The sequence below is a fragment of the Heliangelus exortis genome, chromosome 28, assembly GCF_036169615.1.
Source record: "Heliangelus exortis chromosome 28, bHelExo1.hap1, whole genome shotgun sequence".
NCBI classification, from domain to species: domain Eukaryota; kingdom Metazoa; phylum Chordata; class Aves; order Apodiformes; family Trochilidae; genus Heliangelus; species Heliangelus exortis.
The window spans coordinates 1,079,666-1,100,919 of record NC_092449.1 but is presented as its reverse complement, the minus strand read 5'-3'; the positions used below and the strand labels follow the sequence as shown (position 1 = coordinate 1,100,919).

Genomic DNA, 21,254 nt, shown 5'->3' with positions numbered 1-21,254 from the left:
CAGGAATTAGGCTGTATGGAATGACCTAGGAAAATACCTTGTACAGTCTGAGTTACTCAGTAACCAGAGCTGTTAAGGGAGAAAGTACAGAAGAAGCAAAACAACTGAGCTCCCCATTAGGAATCCGACTTGAAATTGTTGAAGTTGAGGAAAGCCAAGGAGTTTCATTTTCTAGAACTTCATTTTCCTCTTTTAGCTTGTTTCATCCCACTTTTCAGCCACTTGTAACAAAAGAGGTCCCAAGCATTAGTCAAAATCACCAGTTAAAGATTCTTTTCTGGAACTTTTCATAGCCCAACTTTTATAGTTCTAACTTTCTATAAGATACTAGATTTGAAGAAGTTTATGGCAGCACAGGAAGAAGCTAAAGTCAAATTCAAATCTGGTAGCTGATGTAAACAGGTGTCAGAGCAAGAAATGGGCAGGGTAAGTAACTGAATGTCTTTCCTCTTCATTGTCCATTTCCAGGTTTGTGATCAGATGCCATAAAACCCGTGCTTAGAAAGATGAACAGGACCTGAAACACTCATAGAAGTTGCCAGTTCTGAAATCCTACACGTTGGTACCTTAGTTGTGTCACAGCTTTTATTTTGAGAAGGAAAGATAAACTCTTCTGTTGTTTAGCTGCAAATAGTAGTGGCTTTGGTGGGGTTTTCTGCCACTGAGGAGGCTGCTGGAGAGTGGGCTGCTGGGGGCTTCATTGAAGCAGCTCCTGCATCCATGTTCTAGAGGAGTAAGAGAGCTCCAGTGAAGGTGAATGAAAAAAAAAATTGATGTTTGACATGTAGCAGAACCCTCTGAATATTTTCTGCATAGGGGCATCATGCTGTCACAGCTTTTTTAGATGTTTATGACATTTAGCAGCATCGTGGGAAATTGATCTCTCTCTTCTGATTTGCTGACTGGGGAAATACAGCAGAAAGAAAAACACAGCCTCTGTTTTAAAGCATGTGTAGTCCTCACAGAGTGTTACACTCTTAGTAACTTCCCCCCAAAAAATGTTTAAAAAAAATTAATAAATTAATTGAGCCAGCCAATAAAACCAAGTCATTCTGATTGCCTTTTCTTTCTATTTGCACTCCAGGAAGACTTTACTTATTCTTACAATTTTAAGAGTTCTCTAGATACGTAGCTAAGCACCACAACATGGCAGAAACTGAGGCAGCCACATCTCTCATGATGTGTTTTCACAAGAATCGTCATGTGTGGTGACTTCTCTACCCTGTAATTTAGCTGGGTTTAGTTCCAGCATAATTTAAATGTTTGCCTTGGTCAGCTTTGTATGGAGGTGCTCATCAAAACACTGATGGGGTTATTTCTAAATGTTATGAGACCTACAGTTTGGAAGCCCTTTAAAGGAGAGCTCCAGTCTACCCATATCCTTCCTTAGAACTTCTGCTTCATTTCCTTACAGGTAACAGTTAACTACAAGTTACCTAATTTTAAATACTCCCCTACTAAGAACTGTGTGATGTGTTAGAAGCTATTCTGATCTTTGTGGGACATGTAATTAGAACACTGTTTCTAGCTGGAAAACTCTGCTCATTTTCATTGTCATCTGTGCGAGAATGATTGGATTTGAAGGTCAGGTTTTCTGCAGACCCACTTGTGCTGGAAGGAGATCCTGCATGCCACTGCAAAGTTAAGCTGGAATTCTTAGATGTTTACCAGCACAGGGAAGAATTTATTTTCCAAGATCTTCGTGAGATACTGAACTAGAAGAAACCAGTCACTAGTTCATCAGGCCAGCAAATGTCTGTACTTCCCACCAAAGAAACTTTGGATCTCTGCTTTCTCACTTAAAAACAGCTGGTATGAAGAGGACTATATATTGAATGCAGATGAGGTAACAGATGCTTAAAATGCTTTAAAGTCTCATTATCTGATTTAGGAGTGTAACCCTCCATAGTGCTGGTCACCTGATAAGTGCTGAGTTGTTTTCTTTTAAGTTTGCAGGTTTGAGCTTAGCAGGCCTTGCAGCTCAGTTTCCATATAAAAATAATGTGGGGGTGAGGGGAAAAGTCTGAAATGAGAACAGGAATTAGGCAGCTGGAGAGTGGGTTAGCCAGCAGCAAGAGACATGAGGCAGGGGCAGAGGCTGGCACCTTGATGTTTTTGAGGGGGGGCAGAATCGTGCTTGAGGAGTTTGTTGTTACAGGTCTGTAATTTAAGATTCTTTTTCCACCAGCTTGGTGTTTTTGTATTGATTTTCCTCCGGGTGTTGCTGCCAGTTATGAACAAATGGTCATGAGGAATTCAGAGGTAGTTACGAAACAGTAAAGTGGAAGAAATTGCAACATCCTCCCTTCCCCAATCTGTTTTCTGTTTCATTTACGCCGGGCCAGACTCAGCTCACATCTCCTTCCCCTCCCCAAGTTAAGGAGAGGTGATTAAGGTCTGGTTCTTGCAAATGCCCCAGAGGGGAGCTCAGCCAGGAGAGGAGATGGAGCACTTTCCTTCCCCTTAGCATGGGAGAGAGCAGAGGGGTGCAGAGCACCCCCCAGCACCAGCTCCTGAGGAAACCATCCCCCTGCAATCACCCAGAATCAGCATTTTGGTGGGCAGCAGCTTTATGGAATTCTTTGGTGACTATTTTCTTTCCCCGCTGACCCCTTTCCCTCCCTTGCTTGCTGGAGCCTTTGTGTGATGGATTTATTAGTTTATTTTTTGCTTAGCTTCCCTTTTCTCTTCCAGAAGAGTTCAGCACCATCTGATGTTGCTGTACAGGATGGGCCACTCTCCCAGGCTCTGGCGAGCTGGACGGCGTGGTTTATTTTCCTTCAGTTCCTATTGTGCTTGGATCAGCCAACCTTAGGGACCAGGAAGTGTAGAGTCCAGCTTGGCTTTTGTAACTCCTCATTTCGTTTGGAAATGTTATCAAAACAAACAGATGCCAGCAGGATGAGCGTTAAGACCTGTGCAGAATCTGCCCTGTCAGAAACGGGTTCAGAGACAGTTTTGCCTGCCTAAACATTTCACCCAGCAGCTCATTAAAATGGATATATTCAAAGGAGGCTTTTCTTCCCCGCCGATTAGATCATTCCTGTGATAAGAGCATTAACGAGCATATTTTCCCATAAATAAAATGAACAAGCCTCGAGGGCAGGGAAGGTTACTTAGCCTGCAATAAGTTACATGGCACACCAGTCCCTTAGAGAGTTACAAGCCAGGGAACCAGTTTGCCCCTTTGCTGTAGCTGAGAACGAGCCCAAGAACGGCCTCTGACCAGCAGAAGTGGCAAAGTGAGATCCCTCCCAGCTGTGTGTTTGTGCTGCACACTGCTTTATTTTGGGTATAATCCTTGTGTATTTAGTGATCAGCAAAGTCACTGGCTGGAGCTCCCCCAGAGCTGTGCCAGCAGCCAGGGCAGCCCTTGGGCTGCTGCAGGAGGGACAGGAAAATCCAGCCCTGGTAGCAGTTGTTTATTTGAGCTGCACGCAGCCTTGTGCTTTTGCCCATGAGCTATCCGTGTTTGAACCAATATTTACTCAATACTGAACTCAATATTTGCTCAGTGTACCAAGACAGTCAGCAATCCCTCTGAGTGAGAGTGGAGCTGGAACCAGCCATCAGGCCAGCTTAGCAGCTCAGGTTGTTTACATTTTTTTAAAAAATACTCTTGAATTTCAGGCCGGTGAAAGCTGGCAGTTTAAAAGCTCTGGTGAGGTTTTTACCCACACAGCAGGTAGAGTGATGGCAATGCCAGGTTCCACTGCAGCCTTTCCCCTCCAACTCTGTCTCCTCAGATAGAAAAACCTCTCTGAGCAGCAGGTGGGGAGCAGACCCCCAACCCGTCTGTAAGCACCAAACTGAAATCCAAAGATAATCAACGTTCATAAGGGACTGACAGCAAATTGTTATCAAATCAGCCACCAGGTTGTTAACCCACTTAGGAGCAGAGGTTTTAAAATGAAGGCGGCTCTAGTTCATTGTTAGAATATTCCAGTTTTCCTAAATGCTCTTATTTATGAAGCCACTCTAGGTACAAATTAACTTCCCCTGCCTCCTGTTTGCTATTAACTCCAGAGGAAGCTGAGTTTGGAAGGGTTCATTGCTTACCCTGCTGGAAAGTTGTGGCTCAGTCACAGCACTGCAGTGTTTTACAGCCATGCACCCAAGAGCATCGTGGTGCCTGTTGCTGTGTTTGCAAAGCATCCAGGCTTCAAGGGAGTTGTTTATTCCCACCTGGCCTGCTGTGTGTAAGCCCAGCAATCTCCTCCATGCCCTTACACCACCCATGGGGCTTCCCACTTCAGGGCCAGGGTAGCCTAATGCTTGGGGAGTGCAGAAAGATCCAGAGAGCTGAGCACGTATTTGTAACTCTTTGTAAGACAAACAGGTTTCCAAAGGTGCTAGAAGATAAAGAGGTGGCAAGAAAGCTTGAAATCACTGTTCTGGATTGGTCTGATGACATAGTTAGTTTGGTTTCCTGCTTATTTTGAGTTTTACAAAGTATTTTGGATGGTGATGATGATGATCTGAAAGCCAAGTGCTTCAGAGGTGTAAACAAAGAAAGGGAGCTGTTGTGATTAGAGGAGGTAAACTGTCTGGGCAGGAGTTAAGAATTAGTTCCAAACTGTGTTTTGGGGGTATTTTAGCTACTGAAGCTGTTACTTCTGTTCTTCTGGGCACCTGATCCTCTTAAAAATGTTTCTCCTTTCTTGGGTTAGCGAGTTTCCATTTTCAATTGCCTGATGGGTATGTCCCTGTCCCAGACTGATGGTGCCCTGCCTCGTGGTGCCTCCCTGGACTTTTGTCCTGCAGCACGTGGATTTCTTGGCTCGGGGCTCCTTCTGCCCCGTGACGTTTCCGTGTTTGTTTGGCTTCACACACAGACACATCCTCCATCCCTGGCTGCCAGCCGTCAGGCAGAGGTGGAAGCCAAAGATCATCCACTGTCCAATTGTGCAGCCTCAGCCTTCTTCAGACTCATTGAGCTCATTAGGGAGGAAAATGTAATCAGCTCCCCTTCAAGGAACAGGATGTGACAGGAAGCAATGCGAGTCAGCAGGTCAGGCCTTAGCAGCTGTCAGAACAATGTGCACAGCACAGCAGCTCTGTCCTGCTGCTAAATCAACTCAGGGGCTCAGTGGGCAGGAGTGTGCACGGGAAAACTGAGCCCTGCAGAGAGCAGAAGGTGTGGTGGTGGTGGCAGCAGATCCTGCACCCTCCCTGTGCCTGCTTGTGTTGATCAGACAGTGAAAAGAGGATCCCTGGTTTACATGTTGAAGCTTCCAGTGTTACCTCTCAGTCCTTGCAGCCCATGTGCTCCTTTTGGAGGCTGTAACTTACTGGGCTTATGTCACTGGGGATGGAGAAACTGAGGCAGGGAGAAAGGACCAGCCTCAGGCTGTACAGAGGCAGAAATGGGAGGTAAAGAGGTCTCACACCTTTGCTTCCTTCAGGCTTCCCTCTTGGACCTCAAGGCCTGTGACAATGGGGGGTTTTGGTGACTTTTAAAACTCCAGTAACCTCAAAGAACCTTTGAAATAAGCAAAATGTTCTCTTGAATCTAATTTCTCCTTATCCTGGCTCTACTCTCATTGATAATCCTCTTTGTTGCCTTTAAAAATATTTCTGGGAGATTGGCAGCCATAGTCTTGTTTAATTCTCTTTTCTATTATACTGGGCTTTTCTTTCAGTGCTCTCCTGACGTCTTGCCATTTGGTATCAAGTTTTTGTATTGTGGTTTTAAGATTTTAAATGGGTTCAGAAACATGCTTGCTTGTGGTCACTGGATACCTTTCCCCATGTACTGCTACAGAGGTGGCTGCAAGGTATCATTTTATACAAACCTATATATTTTTTATGTCAGTGCTCTCAAGGTGATGTTGATTGACCTGTCCACCACCCTTTGGACACCTCTGACCACCATCCCTGCAGCTTGTGTCCTGGGCATCACCAACAGGATGGCACTGAAACTCTGCTTATTTGCATCCCTACCCTCAGCATCCCTGGGACTTCAAGCTTTTCCTGAGCCTTGCATGCAAAGCAATGCAAATTAAGTTTAATAATAAATCTAAAGCTAGATTAAGCCTTTGTCATTCCAGTTCAGGCTGTACCACTGCAGGCTGGTAGTGAGGTGTTCAGTCCTGCTGGTGCCTCTGGGTCTCTGTGGAGTTGGGTGGGACATTGGGTTCATGCTGAGGGGTAGCAGCAGTTCTACATCCAGCCTTGAACGTGAGCAGTCAGAGGACTGTCTTGTCTTCATCTGGGTGCTGAGCTTTGTATCACAGATTATATTCAGATGCCATTTCAGAAGCTGCCCTATAACCCAGGCTTCTGGCCCCAAAAAAGGATCTGCTTTTCAAGAATCATACTTTGACAGGTGTGTCCAATCTGCTGATACTACCTTTCAGTGATAGGGAGGCCAACACTCCCCTAGGAGATCTTTTCAAATACTTTTCTGCCTTTACTACTACAAAGTATTTGGGCTTTTCCCCCTTAAATTCATGACTGCTACTCATCTTCCTGTAAACCATGAGAAAGCCTCCGGTTTCTCTTTAGTCTCTCTTCATTGCATTCACACAGGATATATTCCAACTCTTTTTCTTTGGCCAAAATACTTCTCACAGCAGTTCCAATTGTGACCTTTTTTCCATGACCTCCAGGTATAACAGCTGTGACACATTTGTTTGGAGGGAACTGTAAGATTAGAACAAGGAAGCTGTTCTTAATTTTCCTTGAAAATTAGCTATTGTTGGAGCTCATTAGAGTACTTTGAAAAGTTACCAATCTCAAGGCACATGCAATGCAAGGGAAGTCAGCTCATGTCTCTTGGATTGACTTCTCATCTGGGAAGGTTTCAAGACATCTCAACATAGCTCTATGGGGACATTGAGCACTGGGACTTCCCCAGGACATGAGATTTACCTTCCCAGTTTCAGAGAGAACAGACCTACATGTGGAATGTTTTCACTGATGGAGACACAGGGCTGGGAGAGACCTTCAGAGTCCTATCCATGTGCTGTCCACACATGGTCCTAGGATCCAGTTCATTAAGGTACAGAGCTCAACCCTCACAGCTTCCAGTGTGTCCCCTGCAAAGACATTCTACAAGCTGAGTGCTCTGAATCATGAAGCTCTTTTTAAATCCCAGTTATTTTTATTTGTAGCCAATTTTTTTTCCCATTGGTTTCATGCCAACATTGTCCTTCTGCTTAAATCGATGTCTCAGCTCCCTCTTGGGTGCTTTTCTGTGTAGCAATCCTACCCCTTCTGGCCATTGTTTTGTTAGGCTAAATAAACTGAGATTGTCTTCTGCAAAAGCTGCTTTTCTCCTTGTTATGCTTCTTGTCAAAGAAGTATCTCAGCCATCCATAATCTTTGCCCCACAAGCTCTGTGTATAAAGCATCTTTCTGTGGCCACCTAAATGCCATCAACCCCAATGCCATCAACCCCACCTATTTATAAATGTATGGGCTGGATGTTGGGAAAGAAGAAAAATCACAGACATCCAAGTGAAAATCTTGGCTGATCTACCTGGGGGGGTTATAATTCTCCAGGGATGTTAGGGCTTTGCCTGTTGTGCTTCACAAAAGGGCTCTTGGAGCCTCAGCACTGGATCTTGTGATTCATTTGGGTCTCTGCTTTGATGTTTTGTTGAAAGCCTTCTTCAGTGGTCTGGCAAAGGGATACAAACCAGCATGGGTCTGAACCACTGGCTCAGGAGTATCTAGGTGGAAGGAGTTTGGCAAAACCTTTCTCTGCACCACAAAAATGTTGCTTAAAGATCTCCCACCAGTCTGGGCCTGAGTCTGTTTAGCTCCTACTTGCTGATCTTTGATAAGGAACTAAGAAAATATTTTGTGTGTGTGAAAATTGGTCGCTTTTCATTTTCCTCTGCACACCAAGCTCGGGGTCCTCTTGCCGTGATTCCCACAAGAGCAGTGGTATTCCCTTCAGCCCTGCGTGTTCCCAGGGAGCAGCAGCTCTCTGAGGGTGGGGGGTTTAGTAGGCACCATTCAGGGAAGGGGCGTCAGAAAGAGCTCAGAAACAATGCTGGGACTTGATGTGCAAACTCGCACCCTGCTGACCTGCAGGTCCTGGAAATGGGCCTATAAAAAGTCTTTCTGTTGCAGGAGCCCGGAGCTCTTATTTTGGGCAGATCTGTGTTATAAAAAACAGTTGTGCTTTTCATAGCCATGTGTGTGTTTGACACCTGGGCAGGAGATATCTGAGGGCTCAGACCCTGTCCTTATTCATCCTGAGGGGGCTGTGGGTGATGCTCAGAGCCAGGGAGCTCCCTGACAGGAACTGAAGTCTGTTCCTTCATCTGAAAGGAGATGGGAAGGGAATTGAGGACAAAGAGGGAAAAGAGTTGTGGTGAGGCTTTGTTCAACTTGGGGGTCACCCTGCTGTGCCTCAGGGCTTGGTCTCATGCCCCCAGCCACGCTAAGCCCCCTTTGGGCTCTGCTGCTGGAGAGATGGCCCTGAGGATGCCCACATCCCCCTGCTCCCCTCTGAAGCCTCTCAGCACAACCCTGGCACCAGCACCCATCCTCAGCACGAGCAAACCCTCCCCTCACTGGGAGCAATCCTGCACCAAGGATGGGGAAGGTTCTGCAGTGCCTGTGGGGTCTTTGGAGAGCCCCAGGGATCCCAGGAGAAGCTGGGCTGACAGCAAGAGGCTGAAGCAAGACCTGTGAAGTGCTGTGGCCTCTTCCCTCAGCCCCACATCTACGTGCAGGAAGGACAGTGCCACACCAGCACCACTCAGCCCTCTCCCTCCTAAACCCACAAGCTCCTTTTCTCCTTCCCAAAGCTGCCCCATCCCCTTTCCCCCTCCCCAAACCATCCCACGTACCTGGGGCTGAGTAAAGCTGACTCAGAGCTGGGTTCTGCCATCCCCTGCCCGCGCAGGGAGAGGACCTGGAGCGGCTCCCACCCCGTGGCATTCGCATCTCTCCCCCCCGACTCCTCCTTCCCCATCACCCCGCACCTCGACTCCTCACCCCCGCCGGGAGCAGCAAGACCGAACTGGTCTCTGCATGCAGATCGCCTTTGTCTGCTGTGGATGAACGTAAACTGCTGGAGGGAAGCATTTTAACGATGAAAACCATGCGGGGCTCAATTGTTCCCTGCATCCCGTGGAAAATTACTCCTGCTCACTTTCCCCTTTGCTTGAGCAGCTCCAAAACATGCTTGTAGGGGAGGGTGAGGAGGAGGAGGGAGGTGTGTGTGCCTGTGGGGTCAGAGCTGCTGCTGGTTGGTTTTTTTTTTTTCTTTCCCACCTCTAAATGATTTATTCTGAAAGCCTCTCTTGCCTTTATGTCATTGGGGAAAAAACGCAGCAATCAGCAAGCATTTTGGGGCCAGCCATTTAAATGTCACTGGGAAAAGAATAGGAAGAAACGAATCCCTGACATCCCAGGGATGCGGCCCCCTCCCCCATCCCTTCCCCCCCCTTCCCATCTGGCACAAGCAAAAGCAGATGGGAGAGGTGGCCCTGGTGGAGGGTGCTGGTCCTGTGGCCCCCGTGGGCTTTGGTTCAGCACTGCCAGTCCTGGGCACCCTCCAGACAATGGGGACACTTCCAGGGGAATGGGCAGGGATATGGAGGAACATGCTGGGGCAAGGTGGGGGCTGTGGGCACTGCACTAGTGCTGCCAGTCTCCATCCCATGAACCCACCCTGGGAGCTCTGCAGTTCTTTCCATCCATCTGTCCCCTCCGTGGCTCTTATCCTTCAGTGCTGCACTCTCCTCCTGCCCCTGCCCCATGGATTGGCCTTGCCATGGTGCTCCATTTTCCTTATTTTTGCCTTTTTTGTACCTGAAATTCTGGCTCATTTTCTCACCCACATCCTCAATCCTTTTCCTTCCCCCTTTATGTTTTCCCCCTCCCTCCACCCCAGCACTTCCCAGCTTCCCTCTAGATCTCCAGCTCTTGCTCTCATTTTTTCATGGCCGTGACAGGATGGTTTCCAGGTATGAGAAAGGAAAATCCCAGCAATATGTGGCTGCCAGGTGTTCATTGGTGATCAGGGCTCACCAGGCCAACAATTCTATTCCCTGTGCAAATCCCCAGCTTCAGTTATCTGCTCTGCAAGAATGGAGGTGGGAAGGATCTGGGCAGAAACCTTCCTAGGAGTTGTCTCTGTGCTAGGTCTGGATTTGTCCCCAAAAACCAGGGAAGATGAGAGCAGATGTTGCAGGTTGGCTGAGCAGTGGGGAGCATCTAAAGGAGGAAGGCAGGGACACAGGTGATGTATTGTGAAAGGGATGAAGCTAAATAATGGAAATTACAGGCTGGGTGTCAAGGATGATTTCTGGCTGTGGGATCTGGATCATATCTTGAAATGAGGAACACAAAAAAACAGCCATTTGGAAGCTGGAAGCTGAAACTGAGCAAAGCTCTGGAAGTTGAATAGTTGGGGATGGTGGATTTAGGGTTAAACCTTGCAACAAAAATGCAAAGTATTCTAGTAAACTCATCTAGGATCTTCTGGTGAATTTATTTATCTTTCTATGATGTGGGGAGCACGGCAAATATTATTCCCTCTGTTTACAGAAACAGAAGCTGCAGCACTGGGAGGTGGTGGGATTGTCCCCATCAGAGCCAAGAGCAGGTCCAGACTTGGTGCTCAGCCTTGGTCAGCCTTTGGCTCTACCCCCAGACCCTCCAGCACGATTTTCTCCACCCTCTGCACTTCAGCCCCATCCTGTTGCAGCCTGACAGGCTGATCTTCCCTTGCCCATGCTGTGAGCTGGTGATTATCTTCAAACATTCTCATTGCATAGGTGTTCCTGGCACCTGCAATTCTTTTTGCACCAAAGAGTCTTGGGTTGGGCTTTTTTGCATATATTTTTGCCTTTTCAATTTGTTTTCCCCTGCTTTGAAATCCCTCTTGTGCAGCTGGTGTCTTTCTAAAAGCTGGTGAGAGCCATCTCCCCCAGGGGGGTGGAGGGGAGGCTGCTTTTTACTCCTGGTACTTTGCAGCCTGGGTCTGCCTGTGGGACACATCAGGGATTGACATAATCCTGGACTGGTTTGGGTGGGGAGGGATCTTAAAGTTCATCCAGTCCCCTGCCATGGTCAGGGACCCCTCCCCCAGCCCAGGGTGCTCCAAGCCCCATCCAACCTTCAGCACTGCCAGGGATGGGGCAGCCACAGCTTCTGGGGGCACCCAGGGGCTCAGCACCCTCACACCCAAGAATTTCTTCCTAATATTTCTTTCGTTCTTCCAGTTGAAAGCCATCACCCCTCATCCCATCATTCCAGGCCCTTGTCCAAAGTCCCTCCCCAGCTCTCCTGTAGCTTTCCCCCCTTCACATGAGCTGCATCACTGCCACTCCAGCTCCTTTCTCTCTCCAGCACCAAATTCAGATTTGTTGAAAAGTCCTACAGGGACTGAGGGAAGGAAAGGAGGTGACATCATCCCCTGGTACTATCAGGGAGCTGATCCTGTTCTCCTCTATTCGTTCACCTTTTTTTTCTCCAAGACCTCGAGCTGTTTCAGCTCTCTCTCCCCTGGCCAGGCCTGGCCAGGACATCAGGGAGCAATATCTAACGGGGTTATGAAACTGCAGGTGAACCCAAGTGGCTCTGCAGTGATATCCTCTCCCTTCTTAGTTCTGAATTCTTCTGAATTCCTCTTTTCCATGGAAGTGGAGAGCTGCTCTATTCAGAGACTCCATCACGGGTGTCTCCAGCCACAGGTTTCCATGGCTTTTAGGTTCTGCTCAGGGTCTCAAACCTCTGCTTTTCTCACGGTTGTTCATGAGGTGATGGTGTGGGGAGGAAGGGCTGGAGCCAACCTCATCTTAGGTGTGGCTCCCAAGATGAAGATGATGCCTTTTTTTACAAGGAATTGCTCACTGCAGCCTCCCTGCTGCCTTCCCCACAAACCTAGCAGCCTCTCCCTTCTTGGTATTGGAAATTATTTCACTCAGAAATCAAGAATCATGAAACTGAGGTCATGGGACCAATTAGTTATATGAAGGGAAGCAATCCCACAGCATTTTTTCCATATGAATAATACCAAGATTCCCTTCTTGGGCACACATTGCATCTTGCCATGGGCACAGTTACACTGAGAGGGATGCAGAGGGTGGGAAAGTAGGAACCCCAGGGAAAATGGAGAAACATTCCCCAGCAGCAGGTGGGGTGCAGGGGGGTTGCTGTGGCTGTAAATCCAAAGTAATTCTTTCAGTTCTGGGGTTAGACCAGAAGTTGAGTCCATATCACTGACATAGCAGCCTGGACAGCTGGACATCCAGGGTTAGAAACCTGCAGCCCATGTAGAATTTAAGCCAATAAATAATTTCAGGGGTGTACAGGACCAGGGACCTTCCCACAGGGAGGCAGGGAGCGGGACAGCAGCAAAAAGTTGCAGCTGGAGCAGAGTGTAGGTTAGATCCTCCCATCCTCCACTACCCAGGAGTTTGTTCACTGTTTTCTTAGCACATCTCCACCTTCATCTCCTGTAGTTTGTAAATCACCCTCCTTTTGCACAGCCGTTGTATCCCGAGTTGGCAAAAGTTCCACGACTTCACTGCTTCTGCCATTTCCTGGCCTGTTTATGTCCCGTAAATTATGTCAGTGATGAGCTTGGCATGAGATCTGGAAGGTTTTCACAGCAGGATCAGTTTCACCCCTTTAATTAAACATTACAGGTTCCTCATGAATCATACTTCACGCTGTTAAACTTTTATGAAAAGCCTTAACGTAGTAATTTATGGGAAATCTGTTTTGATGTGCAGAGCTGGGCCCTGCTTCTAACCTTGGACACAACTGCAAAGCTCCTGTAAATCATCAGTCTTGGCCAGAGCCACAGCCACCCCGTGCCTGCCCCGTGGCTACCAGCTCCCTCCACTTGGCCCTGCAGCCTTAACCTTGGCTTTCCAGTCTAAACCTTGGCTTTCCAGTTTTCACCTGGGCTCTTCAGTATAAACTTTGACTTTCCACTCTAAATCTTGGCTTTCTGGGCTAAACCTGGGTTCTCCATCCTAAATCTGGGTTCTCCAGTCTAAACCTGGGCTCTCCAGTCTAATAGCACAGACTCATACTCCAAGAGGGTTTTTAAACCCTTTTCTAAATTTTCTCTTCTCTTGGCTCCAGCTGTGTGCTGTGACACTGAGAGCCACAACTCTCTGCAGGGAGACCTTTGCTGGGTTTCAGCTTCTGCTTCTGGAATCCCAGTTTTTGTGCTTTCTGAATTGGAAGGTAACCATTCCCTCTACAGCAGCTCTCTCAGGTTTTGGTTTCTCTTCCATGCTGATATTTTCCTCTCTTCCTCCTTCCACTGCCTCACGCAGCGCCTGCTCCCACGCCCAACCCTTTTTCTCCCTTATCTGTGTCTTTTTTGGAGGTGGCAGTGATTGAGGTGGGGGTGCAGAGGGGATTTCTGCAAACATGGGATGGGTTTTTCTAGCATCGTCTCTGCAGCACTTACAGCAATGCCTTTTTACTGCTGTAAGCCCCAAGCTGACATTTGCACAGTTACATCCATAGAGACTCCAAGGTCTCTGAGCTTTCTGAGCTCACTTCCAGTCTGGTACTGCAGATGGGTCAATGCTTTTTAAAGAATGAAGGGGTATGTGGTGATGTTACCTTTCTAACAGCACTGACCACCAACAGGTAAACTGGCAGGAGGGATAAATGTCCCCAGGGTGGATGTTGTTGTTCCTGTTTGAAGGAAAGAGGGAGGTGCAGAGGCAGCAGAGCTCCTTGTGCAGCGTCCCTTCCAAAGATATCCCTGTCCACCAGTTCTCCTGCTGCTCCTTGTCCCTGCCAAGGGACACAAGGGGTGGTGGGGATGGAGGTCATGGACAGAACCAGCTCCTCTGGTTCCTTTGGGCACAGCAGAAATTGTCTCACTTTCTGGTTTGAGCAATACCAAATTTCAGCTGCTGTCCTGGTGCCTTGGCCCACATCTGTCCCTGTCCCCTGTCCCCTGTCACTGGGATGGTTTCAGACAGATCACTGCTCTCATCAGGCCCATGGGCCAACAGGCTGAGCTCCCAGAGGGGTGTCCAGAAGGTGGCATTAAAAACAAAACAAAAAACCCCTCTTTGCAATGTGAAACATCTGCTCAGCAGGGACAACCACACGTGTCCAGTCCCACTGCAGGTGTCAGATCATTCCCACCCATTTTCCACATTGGGTTTTTTTTGCCTGTTATTCCCACAGCCTACTTAGTCCTATTTATAGAGCGCCTTTCATTGGAGTCTCTAGGTTTTTAACCTTTATTCTTGGAAAATTATTCACTTCTTGGACCTGCAGTGGAGCAATTACTCACCAAGGCTCCTCCCCAGCCTGACTTTAAAAGAAATTCCCACGAGGCAGCCCAGAACCTCAAACCTCCCTGCAGCCAAACCCCAGCTCTGCCTTGTGCCACAACCAGTCTCAGCTTGTCCCAGCCTGGCTCTGTGGTTCATTCACCTGCAGAAATGGTTTGCTGCCTTCAATGCTTCTCTGATGAGATCACTCATCCCTGAGTATGGGAGAAAAACACTCCAAAAAGGATTCTGGCATAGGCTGATTGGTTTCTCCAGGCTTCTTCCTCATTCCCTTTGCCCATCACCTGCTGGGCCATCACATCTGTCTCTGGGCACTGTAGGACAGATGCTCACCAAAGAGTGAGTTGGTCCCCAGTGAATTGGTCTGGCCAGAGCAGGTGTGATATCAACATTCCTGTAGCACCCTCCTTATGTTATGTAGGGTCAGAAATAATCATGGAATGCTTTGGGTGTGAAAGAACCTTAAAGATAATCCAATTCCAACCACCCTGCAAGGGCAGAGACACCTCCCACTAGCCCAGGTTGCTTCAGGCTCCATTCAACCTGATCTTGAACAATTCCAGTGTTCAAGTAGTTATTAGAGGTGGGTGTCCCTACCTGGTGGGGTGTGGGATCCATCTGACATTGCACGTGGGTGATGGTGATGGAGGGGCCTCATCCATCCCAAAGATGGGTGCTGAGGAGATGTCTTGTGCTCTTCTTGCTTTTGCTGATAAGATCCCTGTGCTGTGCCAAGGAGACCTGGAGCTCCTTCCTGAGCCTGGCAAATGCCATGAGGGAGGACAGGGGCTGCTGCTGCCTCAGCCTCCTGCAGCATTTCCTACGGAAAGAAAACCCTCTTGTGGTTTTGATCAGCTAATTTGGGGCCTGACTTGGGCCTTGAGGAGGAAATTCCTTCAGGCTGTTTCTTGCATTTCTCTGGAACAAAAAATAAAACAAACAGCGAAAGGATTCAGCTGGCTTTACTTTCCTACAGCCCAGAGTGAGGCAGGCTGGGCACATGTGGGGTGAGGAGCAGGGAAGGGAACTGATGAAACCCTGGGGTTGTCCTATTTAAACATTTTTCTCAGGGCATCGCTTAAATGGGCTTCACTCATGCCCTGAGGCACCACTCGAGGGCAGCCACGCTCCAACGTCCAACACCTGCCCCAGAGATGGGAAAGGACAAAGCAAATCCTGCCCAGTGCCCTGCTGAAAGCCCTCTGCTAGCTGCTGGGACAGGATTTCTTCCCAAAATGGAGCCTGCACCTGGATCCAGGTCCCTGGTCCCTCAGGATGTGCAGCCAAAGCCACAAAATCTTCAGAGGTCTCTTGAGGCATCCTTGGGCAAAAGAGAGGGGATGGAGCCTGGCTGGCGGGATGCTGAGCCCCATCCTGCTGGGAAAAGGCCATGGAGCAACTCATCTCCTCCTTTTCTGCCCACTCCTGCACTCGGTGTTGCCATTTTTTAATAATTCCATCATCACTTTAAATAGCTGTTACTACCAGAACCCATGGGCTCCTGCCCGGAGTCCTCACCGGCTGCGCACGCACGCACGCAGCCAGCGGCACGCTGCCATCTCCAGTGCCTGTCTCTGCACCTCCCTGCCCCGTCCCGGGGCACATTTCATTACTTTGTGCCTTTTTTGCCAAGAAATACCAGACGGGTGTCGTAGGCAATCATGGGAACTAAGTCAGTCTGTTCCGAGCTCTGCGGCTGTGATCCAAGGCATGATCACAGAGGGATAGGTCCTGCCCCAAAATATGGCACAGGCTGAGAAAAATTGAGGGAAAGTGAGGCTTGGATTCTTCAGGGGGGAAAAGAGAAGGGTCAGGAGTCAAAATAATCCTTGGTGCTCTCATCACCATGGAGTACTGGGGAGAAAACAGCATAAAAACTGTGGACAGGGACACCTCCCACCACCCCAGGGAGCTCCGAGCCCCATCCAAACTTCAACACTGCCAGGGATGGGGCAGCCACAGCTTCTGGGGGCAACCTGGGGCTCAGCACCCTCACAATCAATCTCTAGACATGGGCTGATTGCTTTTGGAACAGCTGCTCAGCCCCACTGGGGCATTCAGCCTGCAGCCCTGGGTCCTGCTAAGCTGGGCAGGACCTGCTCTCCCCGAGCCTCGGGCACAGTGCAGGTCCAGCAGCAGAGCTTTCTCCCTGTGGGTGCCCTGTATTGGCTGCATGGAGCAGAGGGAAGTGGCTCCATCACTGACTGGAGTTTGGAAAAGGAGAAACGGGGTAATATCTGCAGCATCGAGGGGGACCAAACCTCACCCAATAAAGGCACTAAGGAACCAGTTGCTGCCCTTGCACAGGAAGGTCAGACCAGGGAAGATTTGTGTTCATGGGGATGTAATCCCCAGACTGCCCCTTACCCAAAGCTTTGCTTTCCCCATGACCTTCTTTTGCCTCAGTTTCCCCTGATGTGGCTGTTTCAGATTGATCAAGGGACAAACACCATGGCTGCTTCCCCCAGCCCCAAACGGCACTTCCAAGGGCAGATGGTTTGAGATGTCGTGTTTCAAGCACAGTCAGGTACTTGCATTCTCCCCAGAGGCACCAACAACTGTAAATCTTCAAAAAGAATAATGATCAGCCCTATGTGGAGCTGGGCTGTGAGAAAATGGATCATGGAACAATTACTGAAAGCAGCCAAGACCAAAAGTAGCATTTAATGGGATCCAGCATCTTCTGTTCCCCCTGACCTGAATGCTGCTCCTTCTGGCAGGCAAAGAGAGTGAAAACCTTGGAGATTTGTAAATCAGAGTATTTAGGTCACACGTGGATCAGAGTGTGACCAGATTGACTTTAATGTGGGGCTGCTCATGGAGCCATGGATCACACAGCACTCTGCAGGATCAGTCCTTTGACACTGCTGAAGGCACCAGGGGGGTGGTCCCAGCTGCCAGCAGTGCAGGGGCATGGGGGGGGTGAGCCAGGGCTGGAGACCTCCCCATGCCCTGCTCAGCCCTGCTCAGACACGAGTGGCACAGTGCAGGAGGAGGTGCAGGGCAGAAGGAGCTTCCCATGTCCTCTCTGTTGCCTCTTCTTCTTTTCACAGAGACCCAACAAACCATTTCATTTAAGAGCCCACCTGCACAGCCCTCAGCCAGGGACAAACACATTGGACAGAGAGTTTTCTGCCCCTGCCAGTCTGATCTCTTGGCATCATGCTGAGTGACCCAAGCTCCATCCAGTCCTGGGCCTGAGGTCTGTAACAGGACCATGGCCACCTGCTGGGACCAGAACCCCAGGACTGAGGTTGCTTCTTGTCCTGTTCAGCTCTGCCAAGCACTGTACCCAGTGCAGTTCCTCCATCACCACTGAGTGATGGATGGTGACCCCAGACCCTGAATGGACCCCCCTGCTACCAGGTGGGTCCATGTGTCCAGCAGGGCTGTTGCTCTGTCCCTGATGGACATCTGGCCAGCTTCAGCTCAGGTCCCACACTGGGGTGACGTGGGAGAATTTCTCTGATGAATGTGATCACCTTTGCTGGCCTCAGCTGAAGTGCCCACAAGCTGGTGCTTGGTCTGCAGCACCATGGTGCTGTGCTCACCCACCCAAGGATGTCCACTTGCCTTCAAACAGAGACCTGTGGTGTTCCTGGCTCTCTGTCCCACCACGTTCATCCACAGATAAAGCTCAGGGTAAGAGGAAGAGGAAGGTCACCAAAGATGCTCCAAGCTGTGATTCCTTAAACCAGGAGCTGGCCTGAGGTAGGACCTTTCCTGCAGAGCTCCTTTCTTCTCCCTTGCCCATTCCACACCACATCAAACCCTCACCCCAGGACAGGAGGCAGAAGATGCCCTCTGCTATGTTTTCCTAGCTAACCACATTGTTCAAGCTACAGAAAAGGGCCCAGATCTGACTCCTTGTAGCCATTCTCTGCTCTCAAGTGCTTTTCCTTAGCTGAGCAGAGCCGGGTAGTGACCTGCAGGCATCTGGAGCATCTCACCAGGGCCACAGAGCCAGCCCAGGTACACAGAGGATGCTCCATCTCTCACTGGCCCTCACCAACACCACCCAACCCCACTGCAATGCCTGCTGGCATGAAGCCACAGGAACACCCAGCTTCCAGAATGCTCCAGGCTCTCCCACCTGAAGTAGCTGCACCTCCACAAGGAGATTGCTCAGCTCGACGTTATCTAAATGCATGATTTGACAGGAGAAGGCAGAGCTGGCAAAGAGAATACATCTCTTCATTTCCTGCAACTTCCTGAGCACTTCTCCATGATGCCAGTGCCTGTAAAGCTCTGTGGCTCCTGCAGTCTCCCCAGCTGACACTGATGTGTTGCCACCTCGGGGGAAGGAGGCAGCAGCTGTGTTTCGGCACCCAGACCTTGCGCAAAACGGTGAGGATGGGAAGAGCTGATGTGTGCTGGAATTTTAGGTCAGCAGAATATTGTCAGTGCTGGGACGTGGCCAGGTTGCCATGGGGACACCCGTGTCTTTAGGTTTTTGATGGCGTGAGGGATCAGGATGCCCTTTCACCTCGTTTCCCCAAGAAATCACCATCCTGTGATCCTCCTCTCCAGCCACCAGCCGCACTCCCCCTCCAACCACATCTCAGCCCAGTGGCATCCTCCAACCACATCTAAGGAAGGGTGGAGGGCTCTGAGACACAAAGCACCTACAAGCCTGTGCAGCACCTGGTCCGAGCACCACGTGCATCTCGGGCAGGTCTTTGTTTGGTGCCAGCAGCTGCCAGGCAGCACATTGGGGTGGGGGGGGGGCACTCACCTTCCTACCCCCTCTCAGCTGGCACCCACGGCTGAGGTGGAGGTGACAAAGCTCTTGTGGGTGCAGGGGACAGACTTACAGAGCTGCTCTTGGCCCAGGAGATGTGGCCTTGGCAGACAACATCTAAGTGGCTTTAGACTGCAAGAGGGGAGGTTTAAGTTAGAAGTGAGGAAGAAATTCTTTGGGGTGAGGGTGCTGAGCCCCTGGGTGCCCAGGTTGCCCCCAGAAGCTGTGGCTGCCCCATCCCTGGCAGTGTTGAAGGTTGGATGGGGCTTGGAGCACCCTGGGGTGGTGGGAGGTGTCCCTGACCATGGCAGGGGGGGGGACTGGATGGCCTTAAGGTGCCTTCCAGCCCAACCCAGTCTGGGATTCTATGAAATTCCCTCTTTGGGCAGAAGCCCAACCCTTCCTATGTGAGGGGCTGGAGGATAAACACTGCAAGGGCTGGAAGAAAATTTTAGATTCCCGGGCCTTGGGAACCCAGTTGGATGGGTCTGGTGGAGCCAGAGATAAAATCCAGTGGGAAGACCTGCAGCCAGCCCAGTGAGCCAGGGAGGTTGGGCTGAGAGCAGGGGCAGCAGGAAACCCACCTGCACAACCAGCCCCAGCATCTGCTTCCCCTGGTACCTGGGGCAGGAGGAGCTGGGGTCAGGCTGGGGCTCCATGGAAGGGGGGAGTTACAGGGAGAAAAGGCAAATTCTTCCCCGAAACTAGCCTGTGCCAAAAATAATCAGTGACTAATTTATGTCTTTATGATTGCCTTTTAACTGTGAGTTATTAAAGACAGGGAGAAAGAAGATTATGTCCTGGTGGGAGGATAAATGAGCGTTGCCATGGAAGCAAGGGGATGCTGCAGCACAACTGGACCACAAACCACAAAGCCATGGCAGAGACTCATGGGTGGCCACCGTGGCCAGAGACACACCCAGGTGAAACTGAGGCAATCTGAGAGCTTGGCAAGTCAGAGAATAGAGATCTATGTTATCAAGCCAAAGGCAGAGAGTCAATATTTAGCCTGGACATGGAGCTCAGCCTGCGTGCAGCCGGGCCCCCATCCATCATTCTGCTCCATTGCCCTGCCCAGCCCCTCCACCAGCAGCTTTCTCTCTGCCTGGTCTCACAGCCAGATCGTGTTTCCCCACTTCTCTCTCCCCTGTCCCAGAGATAGTTTTCTCAGTCCTAGAGCAAAGGAGAAACCAGGATTTGGGGGGGTTGTGGGATTAGGAAAGAATTTGCCTCTGGGAACCTCTTTCCTCCATCTGCCTGGGATAAATTGTCTGATGGAGGTGGAGGCTTTGCAGCTCAGTGGGGAACTGCTCAGAGCTAAACATGTGGAGGCAAAAACATTCCCAGTCCCTCCCCACTTCAGGAGTTGGGTGTTGAAAGGTCCTGGGAAGGGTGGGGAGAGCTCTGGCCCCTGGACTCACACTGGGACAGAGTGGGAGGATGCTTTGCCTGGGCTCTGTGCCTGCAGACCTTGCCCCACCAACCCCTGGGATTTTTCCTGGGAGGACCAGCTTGCCCACAGGAGGCAGGAGCAAGCTGATGGAGCTGCAAGCACCAAGAGCAACGGGATTAACTGTAAGAAGAAAGGATTTTTATTTGCTCTGCTTATTATTTTCTGCTTTCATTATGTCCTTATAAAGCAAACATGCCTGAATAACAGCCCTGAATAAAAGGGAGGAAAGGACCCTTGGCACGTGTGCCTGCAGCCCTGGCACAGCGTGGGGGCTGTTTCCAGCTCCATCCCTCCCTCCATCTGTGTTCAGCATTATTTATACCACAGCAGGGTTTGCAGCGTGCTCGGTCCTGTCTCTGCCAAAGAGGGGAAATCCCTGTCCTGGAAAGCAATCAACTGTTCTTGAGTTCATTTGCTGCTCAGTCCTAAAGCAGGACCCTGACCCAGTCTCTCGAGGTGCCCTGGAAAAAGCCCCCTCTTGTATGCCAGATCCTTCACATCTTGCACTCAGAGACCTTTCACACCTCTGCTAAAGAAAAATACCAATACTGCAGGAATGAGACACCACATTTTCAGGGGTTTTATTAAACCTGGAGCTTTTCAGAAGCTGTTCTCTGTAAGAGAGATCTCCTCAAAGCAGGATGCCTGCAAGATGTGCCATGGCTGGCACCACCTTCCACCTGAGGCTGGACCTACCTGCACTGAGCTGGGAGCTCTGGGTGACCTTGAACAGGCAGGGCCAGAGCCAAAGGTGCCCTTTTGGTTCCTCAAATGAGAAATGCTTCATCTCCTTGCTACCTCCTGGGCACTGTGCTGT

At 49.8% G+C, this 21,254-nt stretch overlaps 1 protein-coding gene across 1 annotated transcript in view; it reads left to right on the top strand.

Annotated features, from left to right (window-relative positions):
* Nucleotides 1-1,221: 1,221 nt before the first annotated feature.
* Nucleotides 1,222-21,254, top strand: part of LOC139788044 (cilia- and flagella-associated protein 251-like) — a 27,159-nt gene continuing 7,126 nt past the window's right edge. Inside the window, exon 1 of the mRNA XM_071727577.1 lies at nt 1,222-1,846. The gene's annotated coding sequence lies outside the window, so the exon portion shown is untranslated. The remainder of the gene's footprint in view (nt 1,847-21,254) is intronic.